Source organism: Dendropsophus ebraccatus, chromosome 15 (genome assembly GCF_027789765.1).
Source record: "Dendropsophus ebraccatus isolate aDenEbr1 chromosome 15, aDenEbr1.pat, whole genome shotgun sequence".
Taxonomy (NCBI): Eukaryota; Metazoa; Chordata; class Amphibia; order Anura; family Hylidae; genus Dendropsophus; species Dendropsophus ebraccatus.
The window spans coordinates 49,614,178-49,637,442 of record NC_091468.1 but is presented as its reverse complement, the minus strand read 5'-3'; the positions used below and the strand labels follow the sequence as shown (position 1 = coordinate 49,637,442).

The 23,265-nt window shown below is 40.2% G+C and overlaps 1 protein-coding gene across 2 annotated transcripts in view; it reads right to left on the bottom strand.

Annotated features, from left to right (window-relative positions):
• The window catches only part of SNAP25 (synaptosome associated protein 25), an 83,724-nt gene extending 60,865 nt beyond the window's left edge, over positions 1 to 22,859 (bottom strand). For both annotated transcript variants that reach the window (XM_069954151.1, XM_069954149.1), the window contains exon 1: positions 22,741 to 22,859. The gene's annotated coding sequence lies outside the window, so the exon portion shown is untranslated. The remainder of the gene's footprint in view (positions 1 to 22,740) is intronic.
• Between the last annotated feature and the right edge of the window lie 406 nt (positions 22,860 to 23,265).

Below are 23,265 nucleotides of genomic sequence, written 5' to 3'. Positions count from 1 at the left end.
TGGATCATTCAATATGTATGTACGTTGAGTGAATGTCAAAATATTTTGTAATTCTTCCCACTTTATTACCATCACAAGTGCAGAATGGTCTTTACAATTGGTATATTACAGAGATATCGCCAAGGTTTTTTTTTAGCAGCTACCACGTTAAATGTTCATCTGCACGTCTCATGTTCAATTTAAACAAAAGCCAAATTGTATTGGAATTTCTCCCATTGAAATGATGGATTTCTAGGTCTTCGAAAAATAAAATGAATAGTTCAATGTAATTTGGTGAAGTATAAATGACAAGGATACAACCTACACAGCCACCGCATGGGGTATTACTACTATTATGTGGTTATAATGCGGCATGTTATAGCCGCGCTTTTCATTATGGAAACATAAAGATGTGGAGGAAGCGTAAGACAAACCAACGGGATAACAGCAATCCCTATGTTTTTATGGTTATTATTCAAAAAAATGAAGCCGTACGGAATCCAATTTAAGTGAATGACACGTTGTAGAATTTATGGATATGCAGGCGGCTTCTTGGAAGACCATTGATCATCATGATCTCATCATCTCACACAATAGAAAACAAGTAATATTAGACCAAAGCATTAAATAATTCTGAGGACTCTCGGGACTATATAGAACATGTGTACAACTACATGACTTTTTATCACTAACAATGTCTACTAGATGGCCCATATATCATTCTATATGAAAGAGACCCTAGTGATCACCATAGGGCCCACCAATGCATATTCTGGTACTCCTATGGACCAGCCTCACCCTGCTTGTCACTAAATAAAGTGGCAACGAATAGAGAAGAATGACCTTCTCAAAATTCAAGAGGATTCATTCTAAATGGGCCATTAATCAAACTCCAATGACATCTGCTGGAAGTCTTTTCCAAATATCTACTACTATTTCAGTAAAGTAATATTTTTTGTGTTGTTTCTGACCTTTCCCCCAACAACACAACACCAACAATTATTCACCAAAGCCTACACCAAACCCATTAATAATTTCCCTGCTTAGTGTATATGCCTTGCTGTTCAACATCGTTGACTGGAGTGTGGACATGGAGTGCGGACATGGATTGCAACAAAATATGAGACAGATGTCTCTGGTCGCTGCTTATGAACAAGTAATTTGGCCAATATAAATAACCAAAAATTTTGATTAGGTCGGATTTAAATTTTGAGGAAATTTTTAGGAAATTAAAGGAAAAAATCATTGTGTGCTAATCTCTACTAATGAATGAAAATGGGCATGGTTTCAGAAGGACAGTCCTAACAATTGGACCACCTAAGGAAAAGACTTTATGGAAAACTAACCCAAAAATGTCCATTTCAGGCAGTGCATCTGTGTGTGTTATGCACTGGATATCAAATGGCCCATGTGGTATAAATGTTGCTAATTCCCACCGATTCGTTAAGGAAATTCGCTAAAAATCTAAATGGCCACCACACATTCTGTCTGGAGCATCACTGGGCAGGAGAAAGGTATTAACCATAATCCCTAGTGCCCGTCCAATCAGCTGCAGGCCCCTCTGTGATGTCAGCACCTCCCCCTCTATATAAGGAGGTTCGGTAACGGAGGTGGCCAGTTCACTGTGTGTGGAGGAGAGAGCAGGATGGCAGCAGCCAGTTACAGCAGAGCAGGGAGAGACTAACAGAGTCATATAGGGACAGAGAGGAGAGGAATGGCAGAAAATGGATGACGGCTGATTTTTTTACATTGTGATTTTCCCATTTTTGACACTTTTACAACAACATGCTTTAACAAATTCCCCGTTCTGTAATAGTCCCAGTATTGTAGCTACTATTTTTTTGGCTGTTTTAATGAAATTTGTGTTTGACCCAAAATTCACGAAGCTTGCCAAACAAATTTCCGACTGTTTCACTCATCTCTACATAACGGAGACATCACCAGTTTGAGGTGTTACAAAACTGACTGTGGGCAGCTGATGGCTCTGAGGATCCTCTGCTGGTCTCATCCTTGTTCATATCCATAGATATGACTTTGCAAGGTCATTCTTCACCTTGTATACAGATGACAAACAGACCTTATTCTTTTTACTAACTGTGAAACCAAATCATTGCCTGTGCTATAATTGAAACCATTGGTTGAATCTGTTTGAGTGCATCCACCTTAAAGATATTAGAAGATTTAGTTTTTCTTAGGTGTTGAACCATGTCACATCCTTAACCTAACCATTAAGATACTGACTACAAGCTGTATCACTGGGGATGGAGGGAACTATGTACAAGGTCCCTATCAAGCTGTGCATTAGTAATTTCTAGGCCACTGTTCATAAAAATAGCCCTGGTCACATGTCCTATACATCTTTACAATATGCACATTATGCTGTCTTCCTATTTTCTGCAGTATATAGTATACAGAGGATTATCAATGGCTAAATAAATTAAATGCTACCATTAAATATTCTTCTTACTCACATTAATCTTCCTGTTGCCTATAATGGGTTACTGATACTATTGCCGTTCTTGATATGAATGTTGCGACAAACAAATGGCCAAAAACTGACAATGCAGTTACGGATAAATTGTTGAAAAATGACACCTCGGTTGACTACGTTAAGTGTCAGACCCTCCATTTTAGGTATCTGAAGCTGTGATTTTTGGGTAATAGGTTCTCTCTCTATCAGGCTTCTTCTATAACTCTGCCCTGTGGATAAGAAACTACTCCATACCAGCCAAGAGTCCATTTTTCCAGAGGCTATGCCCCAAACTGGATAGAAAATAAGCTTAACTTATGTTAATTTGCATAAAAGGGGGGTTTTAAGCAATTTTTTTAGGATAAAAATGATGGCAAGGTAAGATTTAAGGTCCCTATTACACGGAGTGATAATCGGCCAATTATCGCTCCATGTAATAGACACAACAATCAGCCGATGAAGCAATCATCGGCTGATCCGTTCTTTAGGCTTAGACCTAAAATCATCAGCCACGAACTGTGCACCGCTACGTGTAATAGCAATGCGTGGCTGGCAATTGCCCAATCAGTAAATACTTTACCTGTCCACACTCTCGGTCTTCTTCTGCGCTCAGTATGTGGCCCGGCACCGCATGCTGCAGCTTCAGAGCGACCTGTCTAAGCTGACAGGCCTCTCTGCCAATCACTGGCCGGGACCGCCACAGTGAATTGCTGAGCGGCCTGTCAGCTCAGACAGACCGCTCTAAAGCTGCAGCATGCGGTGCCGGGCCACATACTGAGCGCAGAAGAAGACCGAGAGTGTGGACAGGTAAAGTATTTACTGTTTGGGCAAGGGCTGCACAGACATCACTAACTATGTCTATGCAGTCCTTGCTAAACGATTATCAGACCGTCTGATAGGCCCAATAAGCGAGTGCCGATCTAGCAGACTGGCGCTTATTTCCAATATTGATCAGGCCTTTATCAGCCTGTGTAATAGGACCCTAAGGGGGAGATTTATCAAACATGATGTAAAGTGAAACTGGCTCAGTTGCCCCTAGCAACCAATCAGATTCCACTTTTCATTTTCCAAAGAGTCTGTGAGAAATGAAAGGTGGAATCTGATTGGTTGCTAGGGGCAACTGAGCCAGTTTCACTTTACACCATGTTTGATAAATCTCACCCAAAATGTTCGACAGTCCCATTAGAGAAAATGATTCTGATGTCCCAGCCTGCAGCCACAGAGAACGTCTCCAGTTTAATTTTATTGTATTATTTGCCATTATCATTGCACATATAGAATATATCATCAGTACAAAATAACATGTTATTTGGGATTCAACCAATAAAAAATAGAGTCTACAAGCATGTGTGTGGCTCACAATTTAACCCCATATTGGTTATGTTTATAGTCCGAGTCAAAGCTATGGGGTCAAACCAATAGGCAATAAGCCAAAGGAAACACGACTGTAATGCAGTTACTGGATACAATCTTTTTTATACTGTGGTTTGTAAGTCGGTGATGTTGCTGACCAATGCGGCTCATATTAGATATAGCTTTTAACTTTTACTGCTTAGAGACATTTGCTGATCGCTATGCACATGATCTGCGGTGACATCTCTAGGCTTAGACAGGATTTCGTCTTGGCTACTATGAAAATAATAACGTACGCCAGCAAAGCTCAAACTGCTAAGCCTATTGTTGGAGTTAATTTCTCCAGTATCTAATAAAAGGAAATCCAATCCAAGCTCAATCACGTTGACTATGAAAACAAAAGATCTTACTTACTTAGACTCAATTGTATTTTGAATCATAAGGTAACGCACATGACACATCTTACCATAAGCATTGCATCAAATGGATTGGCCAGGATTAGATCTAACCAGTGTGCTGGCTTTCCATGAACAGCTCCACTCTTGTCCATGGCTGTGTCTGGTAGTGCAACTTAACCCTATGTTAGTGAATGGTATTGAGGTGCAACACCCAATGTAGCCCATGAACATGCCCTTGTTTCTAATTCCTGACAATTTATTTTACTTAAAGGGAATGTGTCATCAGAAAATGAATTCTTGCTTAAAGCGAATGTACCATCAGGTATGTCTCTTTTTGTTTTTAACATTACCCGGTTGGCACCAGTGCTGGGATCCCGGTGGCGCGGTACTTTTTTCAAAACACTGCCTGGTTCCTGTACTCTTCGCCATTCTCTTCTCGTGCACTGGCCCAGCTGTATGCACTGTATATGGGCCTGGTACCCCCCAGTGTGACATTATCCCCTTCGTGGCACTCCTCTATTGATTCTAATGGAGACACGTCACAGAGGGGAAGGGATATTGTCACCCCGGGGGTGGGGGTGTGTGTGGGGGGGAGCGGGCTCCCGCCAGTGTATACAGCCAGCCAGTGCAGAAGAAGAGAATGGCGACGAACATGGAAACTAAGTGGCAGTGCCGATTGGGTAATTAAAAAAAAAGTGATGTATCTTATGGTACATTTGCATTAAATTATATTTTTATGCTAAATACATTTTAAGATTTTTTTCCCCCCAATTTTAGTAGCTACATATTAATATAATCCTAAAAAGTTTTCAATCTGACCACTAAGCCTGAAACTAATCTGACACTTTCTGCTTTGTCTGTGGTCATAAGAATGAAGCTGCTGAGATGTTATCTGTACAGCATTATAGTGAAAGGCAATAGTAAGACACCAGAATCAAGGAAGACCATAGATAATGTTCACAGCTCAGCCTCCCCCTCTCTGTGGAATGATCTCTTCACAGAGAAGGCCCAGACACTTTTCTGTCTGCCTGGTGGGGGTCCTGAGGCTGGCCTGCTGCTCACCAAGGGCATGGGGTGAGGTAAGTTCATACTTTTTATCGAATTTCCCCCTGCCAGCTGCCAGATTTTAAAAATGGCCGAACTTCTCCTCTAAATGCAGACGCATTTCAAACTGTTCTGGTTCCCACTGGTGGCATATAATGTAATAATGCCAGGCCATAACAAGTATAAATGTAAACAGTATGAAAAGCATCAGATTTTGCTTTTATGCTGTTTTACTGTACGGGATTTTAATAGTAATAGTAATGAAGTGTTGATTTTCTATAATTATCAAGTCGACATAGCTTTTTACTAGTATCCAGGCATATAATGGCGGCCTACCCTAAAACAGGGTATGAATATGACCAACCACGCCTGATTCTCTTTGAAATGTATATACATTATGGAAACCTATGAGTGCTTCGAGTCATAGTCTTCCCTATACACCAATGAATGAGGTCCATGAAACCTGACTACTTGGTTAAAGGGCTTATCCAGCAAAAAAAAAATTTCTTTCAAATCAACTGGTTTCAGAAAGTTATATAGATTTGTAATTTACTTCTATTTTAAAAAATCTCGAGTCTCCCCATACTTATCAACTGCTGTATGTCCTGCAGGAAATTTTGTTTTCTTTCCAGTCTGACACAGTGCTCTCTGCAGCCACCCCTGACCGAGTCAGGAACTGTCCAGAGCAGTAGAGGTTTTCTATGGGGATTTGCTGCCACTCTGGACAGTTCCCATCTTGGACAGAGGTGGCAGCAGAGAGCACTGTTGCAGACTGGAAAGAAAACAACACTTCCTGCAAGACATACAACAGCTGATATGTATGGGAAGACTTGAGATTTTTAAATAGAAGTATATTACAAATCTATTTAACTTCCTGGAACCAGTTGATTTGAAAGAAAAAGATTTTAGCTGGAGTAACCCTTTAAAAGTAGGGGTGCAACCAGAACTTGGGTGAGGACATGAAACAATCCTCTATCTGTCTGTCTGTCTTTCTGTCTATTTCCTGTTGCTCGCTTGCATATTCCGCAGTGATCTCAGCACAGACTGTTTACAGAGCATGGAGGCTATGTATAAATTGTTTTAAGTCTAATCTCCCAAATTTCCTTCTGGGCTGCCTGCATATCCATTACTTAGTGTCATAATTAAATCTATAAATAGATTCAGGAGAGTTGTCAGGACAAGCAATTTGCATGAGATTTGCATTTCATTATTGTTAGACATTGCTTAGTCTTTCCTCGCAGCAACTTTCAAACATAAATCTGCTTGCAGCGCAACATCAGAAATACAACGCATTTCGGAAGTATGTTAAGAATCAGTCAACATAATCTGATCTAAAAGACCCCACTTATTCCTGATTGTATAGCAAGGCTAGGATACATTAGATATTTTATAAAAGAATTTGGCTGTCTCTGAACAACTGAACAACAACCGAAACGTGTTGGTTTTATTATACACATGGCTGAATAAAGAGATGAGCTCATTTTAAAGGAGCTGGAGAAACAACAACAACAACAACTCCATCTGGCTGTCAGGAACACACTTTAAACTTTAGAAATTTCTGCCAAGTTTGAACATATCCTTACAGTAAGGATTCCTATTAGACGGACCTATCAATATTGTAAACGGGCGCCGATCTAGTGGCCGCTCTGATCCCCAGGTCCCCGACTGGAACTCAGGTCATGATGTGTGTAGTCCCCTCAGCCAGTCAGTGGCCATAGCTGGGCCATCAGGACCCAGACTTAGGCGGAGGTATGCGGCCACCAGCGTTGGAGCGGGGAGGGTAAGAGCATGTTATTTCTTAAAAAATAGCTTAGCCTGGACTTCTCCTTTAACCTCCTCCCGCTGCTGGGCAGTAAATTAATGTTGCTGCAGCCTATGCCTGATGCTGCAGCAATGTTCATTTACGCTGCAGGATGACACAGGCGCAGGAGCTGCGTCTGTGTCCTCCACGGCGGGTACCGGCTATCAGTGATAGCCGGGGACCCGCCACAACTCTCAGCACCGGAGCACAGGGGAGGGAGGGAAGGCTGGGTGCGTGGGGTGCGTGGCCATGAGCTCTGCCTCCTCCCCTCTCTCCCCTGCCTCCCCAGAGGTCTGTGTGGTCACATGACATCAATAGAGAATGAGTGTGTTCAGCAAGGACCAATCAGGACTGACAGAGTCTGCAGGGAGTATGAAAGAATGGTAGTGACCTTACTGGGACCTTACTGGGGGCGGGCAAACAGCTCCCAGGCAAGCCCTGCCCTGGCCAGATTTCATTGGCTGCTCCACTCCGGGCTTCCTAGTAGTCAAAATCAGACCCTGCCGGACCCCCGACCCTAATCAGAACGTTTAGTTTTAGGGTTGGGGGTCGGCTTAGGGTTATGTCCCACTGATTTCTCATGTCTAACCCTCCCCAACCCTAACCCTTACCCTCCTGATTGGCACCAACCCAGAGGTTTAGGGTTTTTGTGTGGGCAGGGGATAGTTAAATGTTTGTAGTAACCCTAATCCGACCCCCAACCCTAACCCTAAAACTAAACGTTCGGATTAGGGGCGGGGGTCCGGCAGGGTCTGATTTTGACTGCTAGGAAGCACGGAGTGGAGCAGCCAATGAAATCCGGACGGGGCGGGGCTTGCCTGGGAGCTGTGTGCCCACCCCCAGCAAGGTCCCTTTGCGGTATGGGATTTAGTCACTACCATGAAGGAATGGGCAGGGCAGATGTGGGCAGATATATGCAGCACTTTCTGTCCAGGGAGAGAGGGGTTACAGCTATGGAGAGATTACCGCCACAGTCCTGTCCCCTGATGTGAGCCCCAGCCTGAATTGGATCTGCTATGACTTGGAAGGTGAGGGAGACATCCTGGGTCAGATTACAGTGCTGTAGACCGCGCTATGCAGACCATGCCCCTCTCCCACTCCCACCCAGTACAGGGAGCTCTTACACCAAAGCAATACTCTTAAACCAATTCATACTTTTGAAAAACTGTGAGCTCTTAAACCAAAACGCTCTTAAACCAAGTTACTCTTAAACCAAGGTACCACTGTACTTGTATGCACCAGAAAATATAATTCCTGGAACATTACTTTCTTAGAAGTCTACCTTGTGCTACCTCTGTTATCCCTCCTGGAAATGTTTCACTACTTTGATAGGTATGACTATTCCCCTATCAATGCAGCATGTGTGACCCTGTTCAATCAGTCTTGACAATGTAGAGACAACCTCTGATAGGAAGCAGAGTGGTAATACCCACTTATTTATAGAATAACAGAGGGATGCTCCACAATTGTTATTTTCATTGGGAATGCAAGTATGTGCACAAACATAATGAGAGCTGACAGGCCCAGTTAACCTTCAAAGTAAAAAAAACTTATAATTCTATATAAAAAATGCATTAGGGCAAGAAACACAATATTGGGGGAGATTTATCAAACATGGTGTAAAGTGAAACTGGCTCAGTTGCCCCTAGCAACCAATCAGATTCCACCTTTCATTCCTCACTGACTCTTTGGAAAATGAAAGGTGGAATCTGATTGGTTGCTAGGGGCAACTGAGCCAGTTTCACTTTACACCATGTTTGATAAATCTCCCGCATGTGAACCTATTTTAGACCTAATGGTCTGATAATATTCTATTACATCTGACACGTTTAGTGAGCTGTAAATTAGAATTTCCTAATAAAATTAGCGATGCAAGGTGCTATCACAGCAATAACTCTGAAGCAATGTGCCTGAGGCAGATCTCCATACAATGTGTGCTTTCTTAAGCTTTTTTTTTTCAAAAAAATGTAATTAAAGGGGTACATCGGAGAACATAGTTTTCATATAAACTGGTGTCAGAAAGTTATACAGATTTTTAAATTACTTTTATTTTAAAAAAAACTCTATCCAGTACTTATCAGCTGCTGTATGTCCTACAGGAAGTGCATTTTTCTTTCCATTCTGACACAGTGCTCTCTGATGCCACCTCTGTCCATGTCAGGAACTGTCCAGAGCAGTAGCAAATCAGCAAATCCTCATAGAAATCATCTCCTACACTGGACAGTTCCTGTATTGGACAGAGGTGGCAGCAGAGAGAAACCTGTCACACTGTAAAAAATACACCACTTCCTGCAGGACATACAGCAGCTGATAAGTAGTAAAAGACTTGATTTTTTTTTTTTTTAATAGAAGTAATTTACAAATCTGTATGAATTTTAAACACCATCTGATTTGAAAACAATTTTTTTTTTCTTCCGGACTAACCCTTTTAAGTTAACATGTATAAAAGCAATGCAGATACAGAACTATTAGACAAGGAGATCTTAAAGGAACTGAAAACATAACACAGTACTATGTAAAGAAAGGCATGAGGGCTCCATTAGGCCTTGTCATTAGTGACCAGCAGATGTTCTTCATTGCCTTGTTTGTCCAATGACATGACATGAATATATACGCGTAATATAAAATCCACGATAAGAGTCATTTCAAACCTAAAATCCTTCCTTCAATGACATTGGATAAGTCAGAGTATGATGCGTGCATGAGCAACCACAGCTACATTATCATCATTAGCATGGTCATGACAACTCTATAATGAAGAGACTGATAGCAATGGGATTAGGAGGCAGCATGACGTATGGAAATGGAGGCCTGGCAAACATGCCCCAGTAATATTCATCTATTAGTTATCAGTAAAGTGTACTCTTCAGTCCATAAGGCATTAGCAACACAGTAATGTCTCCCATACTGACAGTAACAGATGCAATGCTTTATTATTCTATACTAGGAGGATCTTCTATTGAATTTATTGACACTATAGGTTGAATCTGCCCCTCTCCCCCCTTCCTTATTCCAAGGTAAAGAGAATGAAGCCTTGTTGAAAGGACCACCCAAAACTGCACTACAAAGTGGGTCAGGTATGATGGGCAATAATAATAATAATATAATTTATTATTATTATTATTATTATTACATTTTTATTGTTATTATTTTATTATTACAATTTATTTTAATATGTTATTATATAATATTATTATTCCTTTATAATATATGATGGAACCAAAAATACAGGGAATCTTTTTTGGATAAGGAAAATCTCTCCTTAAAGGGGTACTCTGGTGAAAATCTTTTTTTTTTTTTTTTTGTTCAAATCAACTGATGTCAGAAAGTTATATAGCATTGTCATTCACTTCGATTTAAAAATCTTCCCATACCTATCAGCTGCTGTATGTCCTGCATGAAGTGGTATATTCTTTCCAGTCCAAAACCGTGCTCTCTGCTGCCACCTCTGTCCGTGACAGGAACTGTCCAGAGCAGTAGCAAATTCCTATAGAAAACTTCTTGGGTTCTGGACAGCTCCTGTCTCGGTCAGTGGTGGCAGCAGAGAGCACTGTGTCGGACTGAAAAGAATACACCACTTCCTGCAGGACATACCGCTGCTGATAAGTACTGGAATAATAAAATAATAGATTTTAAAAATTACAAATCTATATAACTTTCTGATTCCAGTTGATTTGAAAGAAAAAGATTTTCGCTTGAATACCCCTTTAAAGAGGTGGCCTATACTTTATGCTATATGTGTGGTTTGTGGGCCATCTGCTACTATATTTGGGTCAACTAATATCCATGTTCCCCACTATGGCAACTAGTTGGGTTTTCAATAAACAGAATTGGGCTGAAGTTCTAAACTGGTTCTCCAGCCCAATGCTACAATGTTATGTCCACTGCTGGTACATATAGAGGACAGAGTGGTCTTACTGGTATCTGCCATACATCTTTCTATTCCCTTCCACTGATAAGTCTATCTCTACCTCAGATTTTTCCATCTACACCTGCTCTCCACAGGTGCCTTACATCAGTCCTTGTCCTCCCAATGGGATATGACATAACCCTGTCTGGCCCCTCTCTTTGTTATATACAGTTTACACCTGTCCTCCTAAAGGAATATGGCCGTACATCTGTCTCGCAGGCATAGTGGCTGCTATGGAACCCGGCAGCTGTAAGGACTATCTCCAGTGAGATGGTCCCAAGGTAAGGGATAGCTAGGGATTACTATAAATGATAGAGAGAAAAGCGATTGGTGTACTTCATACTAGTCTTGTACTGTGATTTATATGAATAAATTGGAATTAGAATGTTAACGCAACGGCAGGACCACAGTAGATTATGGGGGGAATTTATCAAGGGTTTTGCCCCTAATTTTCGGTGAATAATTGGATTTTTCACCCATTTTTCGTCAAAGTTCTATTTATGAACCAGTATTTGAGAGGCGAATATTTTTTAAATGTGCCTTTTTTTTATCTGCCTGTTTTGAGTATTTACCCAAAAGTTTGCATAATCCAGGATTAGCGCCCAATTTACCATTTGTGACTTTTTAAAAAGTCCCACAAACAGGTGCAGGCGGCCTACGTCTGGTCAGTACCAGGTGAATATATTTGCGCTTTTTTTGCGACTTTTTACTTAGATGCATTCACTATGGCAGGGCTACATAATGAATCAGTCACAAGATATTGGAACAAAATACACACCAATCCTCATTGGAATAGTTGCACACATTAGACTCCTTAATAAATGTCCCTTAAAGTTTTGATTTGTCTAATTATCTTATTTTTTCCCCATTTTTTTTGTCTATTTATGTTATTTTTTTCCTCTTTATCTTGAAAAGATGTCAGGAGCTGATGGTTAATCGGCCCCGAATACTATATTGTCTGTGTAAAAAGTTTAAAAATTCTATAAAATTCTCAATAAAAAAAAAGAGAGAGAGGGAAAGAGAGAACGATCTCAACTCTGTTCTTTATCAACACCTGACTATAATATTTAGATTATAACTCATTTGCTGAACCGGTCCCTATTTTTTTTCTTGTGGTCCTATATAATGTAATATAATAGTATATATAAAACTCTATAATATAATGTTTTTCTATATATTTTTCTGTGACAGTTTGCAGACATCATCCTGCTGTTCTGTCTTGTCCAATCTATAGGGGTGTTTGGAATGGAAAAATTAACATATAAATAGACAAAAAATAAGGTAAAAAATAACATAATTAGACAAAAAAAAACAAAAACATATCAAAACATTATCTAGTGTGGCCCTGCGTTAACATTCTAATTCCAATTTGTTCATGTAAATCACATAAGTACAAGACTTGTATGAAGTAAACAATCTCTTTTCTCTCCTACAGATGATCCTTTGCTCTGGGGCAGCTGATTATGACTGGTCAGAATTGGAGTTGCTGATTGGATAGCCGCTCCCTGGCTTTATGGTGCGGATTATAGTGTATGCTCTGTGTACTTTCTTTAGTATTCTAATGTCTTTTTGGCTTCTCCTTTTATCTGCATTTTAAAGTTACTGCTATAAAATCAAGTTAACTTTGTTGTTTAGTTTTTCCTTTCTGCTCAGCCTTACCTTTGTATCGAGATCCTGATGCCTATATTTATGTGGTTTGGGTTATTGTCTTGTTCCATTACCTGATATTTCTTTTTGCTTACCCTACATTCAACTGTAATTTATTTTGCTATACTTCTAATGCTTCCTGAATGACTGCGTGGCATCCAAAGCCTGAGGCAGGGCATGACTAGGATTCATGGGGCCCCATAGCAAAACATAGTAGTTTCTGAAGTCTGTAGAATTTTCGGCAGTTTTTTGCTTTTATTCTTCATTCTCCTTCAGGATTGCCTGTTGAAGTGCTGGAGGAAACTTAGCAGAATGCCTACTCTTAGGGAGAGCAACAGTTCTAGGTTTCGTAAATATGTAGAGTGTTTGTGGAACTCAGCTGAGCACTGCTCTGTTATATTGAGAGTTAGGCTGGGTTCACACTACGTTTTTTGCAATTAATTTTTTTCATTCGTTTTTTGAAAAAAACGGATGCATGTGCGAGCGAGTTTTTCCATTGAATTCCATTATAAAAAAAAGGAACAAAACGGATCTGTTTTTTTTAATGGACACAAAAATTAGGTCGAATACATTTTTGTGTACGCTAAAAAAACTAATGTTTTGATCTTTTTTTTTTATAATAGAATTCAATGGAAAATGCACACACATGCATCCGTTTTTTTCCATCCGTTTTTCTTCAGTTTTTTAAAAAAAACGGATTGCAAAAATGTAGTGTGAACCCAGCCTTACTTACACTGAGTTACATTGGGATTCTCCTTCCGTCAAGTGGCACAGAGCTAACAGAGAACATTCTTAGAGCCCACTTCTCCTGGTTCATTCACCTGGTCCATTCAAAACATTTCACACGTCTCTATGACATGCTGAAATCTTTTTTAAAGCAACAGTGCCCATTTATATTTGTTCGTATTAAGGTATGATTTACATTCACCAATATTTCCTGAATAGAACCAATTTGTAAGTAACTCATCTTTATATACCATTTATTAATAAGGCAAAGCACTTGTGAAATCCAAACTTCCAGTTTAATTTCCTTAACCCATACACCTTGGCCAATTAACTATTGGACAAGTCAGTAACACAAAGGTTCACTTAATTTTTCTCCCTGCACTGTGGGTGTTTACTCAATGTGTTCAATAAAAAACATGAGCAACACAACTCTTTGTGTGTTATTAGTTCAGCTAGATTGTGTTTGTCTATCATGGTGGCTTAGATATCAATCAGAGCACATGTTATCATTTTATTAGTAATCATTTCACAAATATAATTATTATTATTACTACTAGGAGTAGTACAAGCTGTACAACTGAGAAGTAGAAAGCATACTAACCATGAAAAAATGTAATGTTGGCTACTCGGGGCTTCAATCAGCTTTCCTGGACGTGATTGAAATCTATTTTTAACAACCTTACTGAGGAGGACACTTCAAGGACATGAGGAATTCAGGTTGAAATGCTCTGAAATGAATGATATAGCATGTCTGAGCCACCTTTAGTATACTCCTCTACTTTGCAGAGAAATCACTTTTCAGGTGGCTCTAATGCATGGATCTATAGAGAGTATTAATCAAATATGTTTAATGGGTCTAAATAAAAAAAATGTAAAAAATTTTGATTTCATTTTTGGAAACTACTGATGTTATAATATTAATAGAAAATTTTAAAAACATGAAATTGATAAACAGTGGTCTAGGACTCAAAGGGAAGATGGTTACTTGCTATATATATCTCATCTATAGTGTTGTCTTGATCAAAATACTCAGAAAATAAGAAACCTCTTTGTGCTCTTCTAATCTTGGTGTTATGGCTCTCTGTCAACACCAGGACTACTTGCGAACAAAACAGTAGTGATACCAGGTTTACTGTTCCTTTAAATTAAAGCAAACAGGAACCATTCTGATATTATGCCTTCTCCTCTTGTAGTTGTCTAGAAAACTTGCCATACAATGGTTTCATAGCTGATCCATTGCTCTGGATCAGATATCTTAACTGTCAGCCCTGGATTGTTATTGGTTAGCCTCTGGTTTAAAATCCCCAGTAGAAGCAGTCAGTGTCGGACTGGGGTATCTGGGTCCCACCAGAGGAAATGATCTTGGAGGCCCACCATTGAAGAACCAGTGAGAAACAACATGTCATACAGTGTTAATGCAGGTTCTAAAGCTGGGGGCCCACCGGAGGATTCTCCTGTCCTCTGGTGGGCCAGTCCGACACTGGGAGCAGTGTATCCCTAGCGGATGACAGTGTATGCTCTGTTAATCTGAACCCATAATTTCCTGTATGTTTATTTATTTATTTTTTTTGCTCTTGTCCTTCTTCCCAATTTCCTGTTTCTTCTTTATGTAATCCTGGTATTTGTTTCTGGAAATTGCTGCTGTTTCTTCAGTTTTTGGGTGTCCCAGTTTTTTTCCGGCCTTGACTTCTCTTGATCCTAGAGCCTTCTTGTTGTTTCAGCGGGGAGGGTTAGTCCAGGGTTTCCATAGGGAAATTGCAGGGACCGTGATGTTTAATTTGTCTGGTTACAGGGTACAGTTCAAGGAATAGGTCAAAAGAGTGAATTTCTGACTGGAATTATTATAGTTTATTTGAGTTGTCATCCATTCCACCATCTCTGCTTTTAAGACATCCAATGGTAAGTTGCTTTTCTTGCTCTTGTTACTTGCCAGCATTAAAACCTGTTTTGTGTTTTTCTTGTGACTGTCTAACTATCATACTATAAGTCCTGGGGGTATCTGAATACTCATAGCCACAGCTGAGACCCAGTAAAGGTGACTGCTATAGGTGAAGCTCAGTTTTGCTGTCAGTGTCATAACATTATGTTAACTAGAGGCTCCAGAGTTTAGATACTATGACCTCTGCCTTCATGTGAGCACTTAAGCGTCTTTAATACTCTTTCTATAATAAGCAAACAAATATTGATTGATATTGTTACGCTGTCTCTCAGTTTAGAAGGAACATCTTTTATGAAGTCGGCCTTCTTTTATTAAGTTGCTTTTCTTGAACAGCAGGATCCATATTGTGTTCAATACACAATACTCACTGGTTGTGCGTCAACAACGATGACGAATGAAAGCAGTACAAATTATAATACAGAGAGTCATGCTGAGGTGTAAATGCACCCTTTAAGTCTAACTGAGAACTCAAGAAAAGCCTTTGGGGGTTACAAGCTATTTTTACAGTCTTTTCTTTAAATAAATGGCCATAATGATGTAATTTGTTAAAGTGTTAATGTAGCTGTAATGATGTGAAGTAAGACAGTACAGGAGGTTTTAGATGTAAATGACATTGCCTCAACTAACCCTGTGCTATTACGGGCTTTAGATAGTCAGTGTCCACCTTTACCCTTTATTTAGATGTCAGTGTCCACCTTTACCCTTCATTAACAATAGTTGGTAAGGAAAGCTAACAGCTGTACAGTAAATAAGAAGGGCTGCAACAATGTTAGCAATGCTTTGTGGCTATATTGAAGGCATTGATACAATGTAAGCTTCAGTGAATGACTAAGAGATGACTAAGGTCTCATGCACAGGTTCAGTAATTTTTTCATTCCTTCCACTATCCACTTGTAAAAATTACAGATTGGGCATGCATCCATATTTCTGTAAACCAATTTTTTTCTAGAAGCACAACCTTTCAACATGTGACTAATGACTCATGCTTATTTTTTTACGGAAATATGGATGCCAAAAGGTTAGGCCTCATTCACACGTCCTGTAATCTACAGATCCAATTTTTTATGGAAATATGGAAGAAAAAAATAGTGATTCCTATTGATTTCTATGAGAGGATCCAACAAAAAATCTAGGTCCGCACTAGGACATGTCCTTTTTTTCAGCATTGGTTTACAACCTTGTAATCTACTGATAGATAGATACTGTGTGAATAGCCCAACAGACATCGATGTGCACTAACTCAAATACAGAAATACAGATCTATAAATTACGGGTCGTTTGAATAAGGCCTAAGGCCTTATAATCCATAGAAAATAGCAGATCCGATTGATTTAATCCACAAAAAAATTTGGGATCCGCTCTAGGACGTCCTTTTTCTTTACGGATAGGTTTGCATCTTTGTAATTTACTGATCGTGTGAATAGTCCAATAGATATCAATGTGCTCCAACTCGAGTACAAAAATATGGATCCATAGATTGTGGGACGTGTGAATAAGGCCTAATACAATTCTCCTTGCAACCTGGGTTATAGGTTGGGATATAATCTGGATCATCATTTAATATTTTTGTATTAATAATACATTCAATATAGCAATAAAAAATAAAAAAAAACACCCTGGAGCATGCTTACGCATTTCAAACTAAATGTGGTTCTTAATCTTAGCACATGCTAAGATTAAGAACCATGTTTTGGTTTGAAATGCATAAGCACTCCCCAGGATGTTTTCGGTTTGCTAGCATATTGCTAATAATATTGTTGCCAGTGAAGTCGAATTGCCGAAAAGACCGGCTGCCAACATGGAAATGTTTGTTCATTACAAAAACTAGATGTGAAACACAGTGGGTGCATGGAAACATAGAAGATTGTCGGCAGAAAGACCACTTGGTCCATCTAGTCTGCCCTTAGGATAGATATAGCTTTAGTTCCAAGCATCTACTACTCTTTTAGTAAAGTAATATTTTCTGTTTTATCTGACATTTTCCCCAAATAATCTTTAAGTCCATGTGAGTTTACTTTGTTTACATCCTCTCATCATAGAATTGGTCCTAAGCCACCAGAAGTTAGCGCTGATGTGTAAGAGTGCATGAGTGATTATGCATCTCTGGTTTGGTGGACCTGCCTGTTCATATATTATATGAACATGCATTCATATAAATGGCTGGCACATACTGCTACATTTGGCCAGAAGCAGCTTCCCCTTGCAATAACAATTGGTCTCTAGGGATGATAGAGCTGATGTGATCTGCTGATGTAGGCATTGTCTATGAAACAACCTTGTTAAATCTTCCCTTTTAATATGCCTATGTCCTAAACCCTCTCGCTTCCAGATGCTGTGTATAGCAATTCAGTATAAAATATGAAGCCTCATTATTATCCATGGTGGGCCCCGGGTTATGGATGAACTAATGGAATTGCTTTCAGCAATAAATCTATAAGTTATAGGTGACTTGTTATAGACTGCAGCATAAAGGTGACACTACTGGAACGAATGATCTCACAGTAGTTGGTAAAAGCATTGTTGGGCCCAGTATTTGCCATGACACTGGCCATAGAATGTACACTAGTTATATATTTAATTTTTTTCTTTCAAATCAACTGGTTTCAGAAAGTTATATAGATTTGTAATTTACTTTTTTTTTTAAATCTCAAGTCTTCCTGTATTTATCAGCTGCTGTATGTCCTGCAGGAAGTGGTGTATTCTTTTCAGTCTGACACAGTGCTCTCTGCTGCCACCTCTGTCCATGTCAGTAACTGTCCAGAACAGAAGAGGTTTTCTATCAAAATGTGCTGCTGTTCTGGGCAGTTCCTATTACGGACAGAGGTGGCAGCAGAAAGCACTGTGTCAGTCTGAAAAGAAAAAAACATTTCCTGCAGGACATACAGCAGCTGATAAGTATGGGAAGACTTGAGTTTTTTAAATAGAAGTAAATTACTAATCTATATAACTTTCTGACACCAGTTTTTTAAATTAAAGGGGTTATCCAGCGCTACAAAAACATGGCCTCTTTCCCCCGCTCTCTTGTCTCCAGTTCAGGTGTGGTCTGCAATTAGGCTCCATTTACTTGAATAGAACTGAGTTTCACACCCCGCCCAATCTGAAGACAAGAGCGGGGGAAAAGTGGCCATGTTTTTTTAGCGCTGGATAACCCCTTTAAAAGAAAAATATTTTTGCTGGATAATCCCTTTAAGTGATATTTAGATTCATTGGGGGAGATTTATCAAACATGGTGTAAAGTGAAACTGGCTCAGTTGCCCCTAGCAACCAATCAGATCCCACCTTTCATTCCTCACAGACTCTTTGGAAAATGAAAGGTGGAATCTGATTGGTTGCTAGGGGCAACTGAGCCAGTTTCACTTTACACCATGTTTGATAAATCTCCCCCATTATCATTATATATATATATATATATATATATATATATATATATATATACTGAACTTTAGTTACTTAACCATTTCAGTCCCCACTTTTATAAGGATTCAGGTGCATACGTCTTCGTTTTATAGCACCACATCTTCTATCAAGTCTAGCAACGGCAATGTATACATAGAACTAGATGAGGCCTATGAGTCAGCATTTGCTATCAGGGCCTATATGTTTTATCTATAGTGACATTGTGTCTTCTCCATGTAGACTGGATGAGTGACACAATCCATCTTCCTGCAGATTTTCACCAGCCATCCATTTTCAGCAGTATCCTGACCTTCGTCTCTGCTATTAAATATGTACGACGTTGCTATCTGACATTTTCGAACTGTGCGTAAATCAGCAATAATGACTGGATCTGCTATTCCTGACCGACACTGATACTATGCTGCTCTTAGCTTCAGCTACACCAAAGTAATGCATAGACAACGGTAAAATGTCTAACCTGATTGAGGGGCTATTGATTTGCTGACTATGCAAATACTTCTGGCTTCATTTAATAAGCGCTGTCTGTAAGATGACTACACAACAATTCTCTCTAATTACATTTTACTAATGCATCTGACTCTGACACAAGCAATACAGGGTTAATATACATATCTGCTGTATAGCAAAGGTTTAAGCAAACTTATACATATACCTATATACACACACACAGACATATATCTACTGTATATCTATCGATCTATCTATCTATATATACACACACACACGATGATCCATGGCACTCCAAATTTATTCAAAAAAGTGAATTACATATTGCAAGACAGCAAGACATGATGTTTCGGCGGTTCAACCGCCGTTTTCAAGTCCGTATCTATATACAATATATATATATATATATATATATATATATATATATATATCACAAAGATATAAATTCACATACACACATACTTATGTACACACACACACACACACATATATATATATATATATATATATATATATCTACACCCAAGGTTTCATGTACAGTATATATATATATATATATATATATATGTACACATACATACACACACACACATATATATACACATACTGTATGTACACATACACACATGTACACACAAAATTACTCCTTATACACACATGTACACATATGCACATATAAACACTCACATTTGGCTCTGGAAGTGTTTAATATCCCCTGACATTGAGCAATGTTAATCCACTGAGCATCCCAGTGGGAGTCGTTTCATGTGCAATGTTGACCTATCGATCCCAAGCAGAAGACGTAACATAATAGATGATTTCTGATCTATCACTCCCATCCTCCTCTTTTTGTCGTGCATCGGCCACTTTAACATTTGGCACATCTGCAGCGTTGCACCATATGATGCATTAGAGGAACTCTCCAACGTGTTCTCCATTCTAATAAGCAATAATCTCCCCTTTCCCTATCACGTACATAGAAGCCGGGTGTCTGATCGCACCCATCATATCCGCTTAATACCACATAATCCAATGGCGGATCAATCGTTTACATACATTCACAAAGCATCCTATATGCTCTGACCTTTATGAGTAACACAGCCTGTGTTCCCAATAACGTCTCTATATAGTCTGAGCACGTAGGACACAATGCTCTCTATTGGGGCATCACAATGGTCATTGTTCTTTTCATGCAATATATTTAACATTTCAGCTCTTTTCTTTCTTGTACCATTAGATGCATTTGTCCTATTCATCTACATGTAACCTACACAGTGGCGGCTCCTCTAATCCTGCACAATTGATGAATCCTTCTAGATTTTAGCCTAATAGTAGCCATAACTCCTTGTGCATCAGTCTCTGTGATAATACAAAGCTGTCTCCTTGATATCTCAGCTTATTCCACAGGCGCAATGATGGGGTGGGGTCCTCCGTAGCCTTCCCAGAAAATCCCACCGCCAGGATTGTCGCCTTTTCTCCTCCATGTAATTACAGGGCTCTGTTTACACTGCACCTACAGGTTAATGTTTGTTTTCTACAGCAATCACTAATCTGCCATTTACCATGTATTAGCCACAATGAGCCTACGCAGCTCTAACCAATGCCCTGTCGTCTGCTTATTATTTAATTATTTTCATCTTATTCCACCAGTGAGAATTCTTCGGATACACCTAACTATATTGACAGCTCTTGCTGCTTCTTTATTATAAACAAATCTGCATTTCAGCCATCGCTCCCTCTGGAGGTGTTGGTCCTGCCTCCCCCCCCCCCCCTCCCCTCCCCACTTGAGCTGTAATGCAGATCCCCTCCCCCTTGCTTTCTCACTAGTGGGTAACAAAACCAGCAGTAATTACTAATGCCCCGGCACGTAGATCTGTCAGCTCCAGAGGCTGCTTTTTGACGCAACTACGCAGAAACTGTCTGGACGTGCGGAGAACCCTCCCACCTGGGCACCTACATATATACGGCACCTATGGATGCATATGGAGTGTGATCACATACTGTACATATATAGTGCACATATGGAGCGTGGTCACATATATAGTGCACATATGGAGGGTGATCACATGTATACTGCACATATAGAGGGTGATCACATGTATACTGCACATATGGAGGGTGATCACATGTATACTGCACATATGGAGGGTGATCACATGTATACTGCACATATGGAGGGTGATCACATGTATACTGCACATATGGAGGGTGATCACATGTATACTGCACATATGGAGGGTGATCACATGTATACTGCACATATAGAGGGTGATCACATGTATACTGCACATATGGAGGGTGATCACATGTATACTGCACATATAGAGGGTGATCACATATATACTGCACATATGGAGGCACATACAAATATATTGCACGTATTGAGTGTAATCACCTATATACTGCACATATGTAGTGTGATCATATATATATATATATATATATATATATATATATATATATATATACACACACATATATAGTGCACATATGTAGTGTGATCACATGTATACTGCACATATAGAGGGTGATCACATATATATCTGGATGCATATGGAGTGTGATTACACACACACACACACACACATATATATATATACATACATATACAGTGCACATATAGAGAGTGATATATACATATATATATATATATATATATATATATATATATATGTATAGTGCACATATAGATTGTGATTACATAGATATCTGGATGCCTGTGGTGTGTGATCCCTATAGCAGAGTCTAGGCTTCCCTATAGATAGATTGGAGAGTGGTCACATAGATATCTGGATGCCTGTGGTGTGTGATCCCTATAGCAGAGCCTAGGCTTCCCTATAGATACACTGGAGAGTGGTCACATAGATATCTGGATGCCTGTGGTGTGTGATCCCTATAGCAGAGCCCAGGCTTTGTTCCCTATAGATAGACTGGAGAGTGATCACATAGATATCTGGATGCCTGTGGTGTGTGATCCCTATAGCAGAGCCCAGGCTTTGTTCCCTATAGATAGACTGGAGAGTGGTCACATAGATATCAGGATGCCTGTGGTGTGTGATCCCTATAGCAGAGTCTAGGCTTCCCTATAGATAGACTGGAGAGTGATCACATAGATATCTGGATGCCTGTGGTGTGTGATCCCTATAGCAGAGCCCAGGCTTTGTTCCCTATAGATAGATTGGAGAGTGGTCACATAGATATCTGGATGCCTGTGGTGTGTGATCCCTATAGCAGAGTTCAGGCTTTGTTCCCTATAGATACACTGTGCACTGCTCCCTGCTGCTGCGATACGCGGTGCGGTACTGCAGTGGAGCTGTCCGCCGGGCTGTGGTGCTGAATCCGCCCACCAGCAGCCCTCCGCCTCAGCTCCTCATCAATCACGACCTCGCCTCTCCCGCCGCATCCTCCCCGCCGATCACAGCACAATATCGCGACTAATCCCAGCCAGCCGGGCTCTAAGCACCGATCACTATGGCCTCTGCCGGACAGATCAGATTTGCTGGCTGCACCGAGATTCCTGGTCCCTGAGAAGGCAGCAGCCTCCTCCTCCTCCTGCTCTTCTTCCTCCTCTTCCATAAGCCATCCATAGGGCGGGGAGCATCGCCTTACCTTGCAGTCAGACCCGGCTGATGGTGGCCGCTCGGCTGGGATCACCTTAGAGGAGATGGAGCTGCAGGGAGGCAAGAACCACCGTTCCTGACCTCCTCGAGTCTTCTTCTTCAATGGAAAAAAGAGCTCTGCCCTTATCAAAGATGGCCGTCACTCTTGACGTCAGCAGCTTTTAATAGACATCTATCATGGGGCGGGGGATGTGGGGAGGGGCTGCTGGGGTGGGGGTTGGAGAGGACTCCTCGTCTGCTGCAATACATCGCACTTTGCACCTAGGTGCACTTTATTACTAGGGGCTCCATAGGAATTAGAGGGGTGTAGACAGGGATGGGTTTGCATAGGATGTGATGGGGCTACCAGGCTCTAGATTGGGCTAATGCAGCACTGATTTCTTTCCGCCAAAGGGGCGGTCCGAAGGGATATCCCTCTCCTGTGTTTACTCCTTATAAGGATAGCCTACGTGGGCAGCTCAGGCAATGAGGCTTTTCAAGTGATTTCTGCCTCCCCCATGGGTCTTAGAGGGCA